Consider the following 6,192-nt stretch of genomic DNA (forward strand, 5'->3'; position numbering starts at 1 on the left):
TAAATAAATAAATAAATACACCCATGCACGATTATATCCATATCTGAGGTTAATGAATAGGGCAGAACCAATGAAGCAAAGAAATGAGATTTCTCTTTGCCCTCCCAGCGCCTTTGATCTAGCAGAGACTCCCTTGGTAAAAGAGAAATGCAGTGTGAAGCAGTAAGTGTCACAGCAGGTACTGGAGGCCCAGACGAGTTCAAATGCACTTACTGACGGCCTGTGTTCCTGGTTAGGTCATTTAACCTCCCACACCTGCAGAGTTGAAAAACCTCCCACAGAATGGTGAGGACAACAGGGAGACGGAGACCTACCAACAGGAAGAGGCAGGACGCCTGGAAGCGTGCGTGGCTCCTGTGAACCAGGCTGTGGAAGAGGCAGAATGTAACCAGCAAATGAGAAGCCTCACTCCTCTGGGGGCAGACCTGGTTCTCTGCCTCCAGGTGGAAGCCCTCACTCATCTGAGTTGCTGCCATTTGCACTAAGAAGTCTGGGGGTCTCTCTCAGCGGGGTTCTGATACCTGACCCCTGAGCGGCTCCAACACTCTATTGGGGAGATCTTGGATCTGACAGGTTCTCTCTGGTTAGGCCCCGTGGCAGCAGGCCTACACGTCCATGGTTGAGGCTGCTGCTCTCTGGTCCTGTGCAGACAGTCTCAAAGGTCCATCAACCCTTCTTCTGTACCTGGTGGTGTGCTGACGCTGCGGTTCAGATGGTGAACGGGTCCTGGCTTGTCACCTGGGATCTCCACTCCCTGGGATGTGGCCCTTCTGGCCTGGATTCTTCTCCATCTTTAATTTCTGGGTCTCCAAGGTGGGACGCTGCTGGCAGAGAAGTGCCTGGCTGCTGTCGGAGCTCAGAGCCTGGGCAGAGTCCCTCGGGGGACGCTGTGGGTCCTGGGGTCCCTGAACCTGGATGGGAGCAATCGGACACCTCAGAGTGAGGCTCGGGCCACTGTCACCACATGCCGTGGCCTGGCCACCTGCCATCCATAATCTACAGTGAACCTGAGCGTTTACAGGACGCAGGCAAACCATTAAATTGTCTCAGGAGGGGAGGCATACTCATCCTTCCACAAAGTGAGCCTGGGGCCAGCTGGGGTGGTACCAGCTCTGGTCATCCCAGTAATAAGAGCACGAGGACCCAGAGCCACAGTTTCCACTTGGAGCAGGCACTTCACTGAGCCAGAGGAGGGGTGAAGACATTCAGGCAGCGGGTCCAGGCCCATGGAGGGGACCAGAGCAGCGAGGGAGGAAGAGTGCATATTAACTGGGCAGCTTCAAGACTTCCGTGGCCATAGCACAGGTTGTTCTCCTGTGGCGCAGGACCACAGGAGGCAGGATGCCCCACCGTGGGGGGGCAGGCACAGTTCTGGGCCATGGAGTGCCCGTGTGACCTGGGACTCTGGGACATTCCTGAGTGCTCATGAGACAATGCCTGGCCCCGGTTCAAGAGCCCAATAAACATGATCAGTAGCCATGACAATGACAAATGATGGGGCCGAAATTTTTAAGAGGACACTCACATTCCCTTAGCTCCAATGTGTCTCTGTCGAATGCCAGCCCCGGGATTGTTTTTTCTCTTCCTCTTCCTGTGGAGGGAGAAACTCAGAGGAGGAGAATGAGGAAGAAGGGAGGCTGGGGGTGGGTAAAGCTGGTGGAGGTGCGGCAGGAGGGCTTTCACGGCAACAAAGGGCTCCGGCTGCCAAGGCTGGCAAGGGAGAGAGGGACGCCTGATGGCCTGGAAGGCAAGGCCTGCTAGGAGGCCACTGTTGGTACCGAGGTCCCTGTGAGGAGTCCCAGGCAGAACAGGGCCTGAGAAGCCCCCCGACCCCGCACCGGGGACCAGGGCTCTGGTGGCTGTCTCTCCTTTCTGCCTCCTTCCTCCCTGGTGTGCTGCAGCGCCCTCTGTCCTCAAGACTGGCCGCCCCAGCAAGCTTTTCCTTCTGCCTCTCAAAACAGAGGCCCCCCCTCCTCCTTTCCCCTCAGGATGACAAACGTTTAGTATTTACAAAGAAAGGCTGAAGAACTGAGTTCTTGGAGTCAGTGTCTCTAGTTTCTGACCCTTTTCCTTAGTTGGCCAAGGGAGAAGTGCTAAACAGCCATGCCATGCCCTGTCCTCACCAGCTGGTGAATTGGGTAACGCGCTTTGCTTGCCTCCAAGGGCTTTGCGTTCCTCCATTTTTAGAATGAGGACGCAGAGACTCCTCTAGTTGTACTGAAAGGACTAAATGAGCCCACGTCTGAGAGCTTCTCCCTAAACATTGGTTTCTTTTCCTTCTCGTGGGCCAAGATTTCACATGACATTTCATTCATTTATTTATTTGTGTATTTTTATATTTTTACGGGGCTTTTAAAATTGCTCAGTTATACAACAAATTCACATGGCACAAAGTGTATAAAGTAGAAAATAGAAGGTATTCTGCCTGCCTTCACTCTCCCACCCTCTTCCACTGTCTACCTCTTCATTTTTTTTTCTCTTCCCTGCTCTGGACTGGAGTGAGAGTCCCTCAAGGCCAAACCTGTGTCCTGGTCATCTCTGTATTGGAATTCCCTTTAAAAGGGAGTAGAAATCGTACTGTTGGGGGACAGGGGTGGGAAATGAGGAGGAACAATTTAGCCAGTAGCTCTCTCTACAAAATTGCAACTGAGAAAACTCTTTCATGGGACTATATTTACATGTTGATATAATTTCTGCTCTATCCTATTTCTTTTTTAAAAAAAATCTGATCTTGACCCAATTACATTGATTTATTGACTGATCCACAATTTGAAAAATACAGGTCCCATGTGTGGCTCATGACGTCCACTGGAATTGCCTTTGGAGGAAGCCTGGGCTAGAATGTTCTCCATGTAAATGGCACCACACCCACAGTGCCTGGCATCATCCACATGAGGCAATAAATCACCCCAGGTCAGAAATTAGGCAGGTTCCTGACTCCCAAATCTCATTGTCTCTAGACCTAGCCAGAAAGGGAGACAGCCTCTGAGACCTTCTTCCCCGCGTATTGAGATATTCTCAGGTTTGCTCCAACATTTGCCAAGGCACCAAATCCCTGGAGAGCCTCCCACCACCAGCTCACCTTGCTAGGCTTCAGTGCTTTATTTTATCTCTAACGTGAGGGCACTGGATCAGATCATCAGCTTCTATCCTAATTTAAATTCTTCTATGCATAATTCTTCCTGGGCAACCAAGGGTGGAAGGTAAAGGCAAGATGTGAGTAACTGCTGTCCTACTTCCACTTCCTGTCCCCTTCTCCTGACAACGGTTACCTTCCTTCCTTCTGGGGACCTGTCCCACCTCCACTCCCATGGGTTCTAGATGGATAGGCAAATGACCAGGCCTGGAGAAAAGCACCCAGGCCACAGCTGACCAAGGGTGGGCAATCAGGAGTCCAGCCTGGGCTTTTATACATATTTCCATGTCTTCCATATTCTATTGGTCATATGGATCCAAACTGATATACTGTGGGGGGGGGACTACACAAGGGTATAAACAGCAGGTGGCAGGGATCACTGGGGTCCTTTTGGAGCTGGCTATTTTAGGAGGCGAGGGAAAATCCTCTCTACTGAGCAACTGATGAGCTTCCCCCACCCAGACTCCCAACAGTTTCTTTTTTTTCTTTAATGTATGTTTATTGATTTCAGACAGGAAGGGAGAGGGAGAGAGAGATAGAAACATCAATGATGAGAGAGAATCATTGATCGGCTGCCTCCTGCATGCGCCCCAACCAGGGCCCAGGCTGGGGAGGAGCCTGCAACTGAGGTACTTGTCTTTTACTGGAAGCAAACCCGGGACCCTGCAGTCTGTAGGCTGATGCTCTATCCACTGAGCCAAACCAGCTAGAGCCCCCAACAGCTTCTTTTAAAGATTGGAAATTTGGTCTTACTGGGGTGATAGTTGAGGTCAGAGGTCATGTTCTCTGCTTAGATGTCCAATAAACACATACATTAAAATTAAATCACCAAAATTAAAATACTGATTTTTCCCCCCTCCAAAACGTATTGCTCATAATTCCCTTCTATCAGCATATGGCAATTCCATCTTTCCAGTTGCTGTAGCCAAAATCTTCAAGTCATTCTTTATTCTTTTCCTTTTCTAATTCCACTGTTTGATCCTTCAGCAAATCCTGTTGGCTGCACCTTGAAAATACATCTAAAATCCAGTTACTACCCCACTCCACTTCTTTTGCCTCCCCCAGGCCCCAGGCACCTCCCTTTCTCACTTGGATTCCCAATACACCTTGACCTGCTTTTGCCCTTCCCCTCCTACAATCTGTTCTGAAGGCAGCAACCAGAGTGATACTTTAAAAACATAGATTTGCCCTAGCCGGTTTGGCTCAGTGGGTAGAGCATTGGCCCAACGATCGAAGGGTCCAGGGTTTGATTCAGGTCCAGGGCATGTACCAAAGTTGCAGGCTAGATCCCCAGCCCTGGCCAGGACACATGTGAGAGGCAACCAGTTGACGTGTCTCTCTCACATCAATGTTTCTTTCTCTCTGTCTCTCCCCTCCCCTTCCACTCTCTCTAAAATCAATGGGAAAATATCCTCGGTGAGGATTAACAAAACAAAAAAACCACAAAAACATAAATTAGATTATAAACATGCTCTGATCAAACCTTCCAGAGGCCCTCAGTTTCTTTTTTGAGAGAGAGAGAGAGAGAGAGAGAGAGAGACAGACAGAGAGGCATCAATGTGAGAAACACCAATTGGTTGCCTTCTGTACTTGTTCCAACCAGGGACTGAACCCGAAACCCAGGCACATGCCCTGACCAGGAATTGAACCAGCAACCTTTCGGTGCATGGGATGATGGCCAACCAACTGAGCCACTCTGGCCCAGCGGCCCTCAGTTTCTTTTAAAGTAACAGCCACAGCCTGACCGGTGTGGCTCAGTGGTTGAGCATTGACCCATGACTGGTTTGATTCCTGGTCAAAGCACATGCCGGGGGTTGTGGGCTTGAACCCAGTAGGGGGCTTGCAGGAGGCAGCTGATCAAAGATTCTCTCTCATCATTGATGCTTCCAACTCTTTCTCTCTCTCTCTCTCCCTTCCTCTCTCTGAAATCAATAAAAAGAAAAAACATGTTAAATAAATAAAAAATAAAGTAACAGCCATAGTCATGACATTGACCTTCAAACTGATTTAGTCTTTTTCTTTTTCTTTTTAATATATTTTTATTGATTTCAGAGGGGAAGGGAGAGGGAGAGAGAGATAGAAATATCAATGATGAGAGAGAATCATTGATCGGCTGCCTCCTGCACACCCTCTACTAGGGATCGAGCCCACAACCTGGGCATGTGCCCTTGACCGGAATCGAACCTGGGACCCTTCAGTCCACAGGCCGGCGCTCTATCCACTGAGCCAAACCGGCTAGGGCTAGTCTTTTTCTAAATATATAAACATGTTTAAGTAATTTTATTATTTTTAATTAAGTTTATCGGGCTAACATTGCTTAATCACATTACATAAATTTCATGTGTACAACTTTATAATATGACACCTGTATATTGCACCACCCAAAGTCTAGTCTACTTCCATCACATTATTATCTGACCCTCCTTTCTTCATCATCCTTCCGTCATCCTTCCCCCACCCCTGCTCTCCTCTGGTAACTACCATTCTGTTTGTATCTATGAGTTTGTTTATTTTGCCAGTTTTTTGTTGTTGTTGCTTTTTGTTTTACATTGACATTTAGTTCTAATCTAATTAAAGAGGAACAGAAGGTTCTTTTGGGGAAGTGATATGATGGAAACTAAAAATTTGGAAGGTTAATTGTTGGCAATATATTGGGTAGTTGGGATGGGGGACAGTCTAGTTAAGAACTGCCATTGCAATCCAGAAGTGAAGGCTCAAATAACAATAAAAATAGCTACAATTTTCCCAGCAGTGTGGCTCAGTGGTTGAGAGTCAACCCATAAACCAAGAGGTCACTGGTACAATTTCTACTCAGGCCACATGCCTGGGTTGCCGTCTCAGTCGCCAGTAGGGGGCTTGCAGGAGGCAGCCCATCAATGATGCTCCTCTCTCATCAATGTTTCTATCTCTCTATCCCTCTCCCTTCCTCTCTCTCTAAAATAAGTAAAAACATACTTTAAAAAATAACTCCAGCCCTGACCAGTTTGGCTCAGTGGATAGAGCGTCGGCCTGCGGACTGAAGTGTCCCAGGTTCAATTCTGGTCAAGGGCATGTAC

The sequence above is a fragment of the Myotis davidii genome, unplaced genomic scaffold (assembly GCF_000327345.1).
Source record: "Myotis davidii unplaced genomic scaffold, ASM32734v1 scaffold1065, whole genome shotgun sequence".
NCBI lineage: Eukaryota > Metazoa > Chordata > Mammalia > Chiroptera > Vespertilionidae > Myotis > Myotis davidii.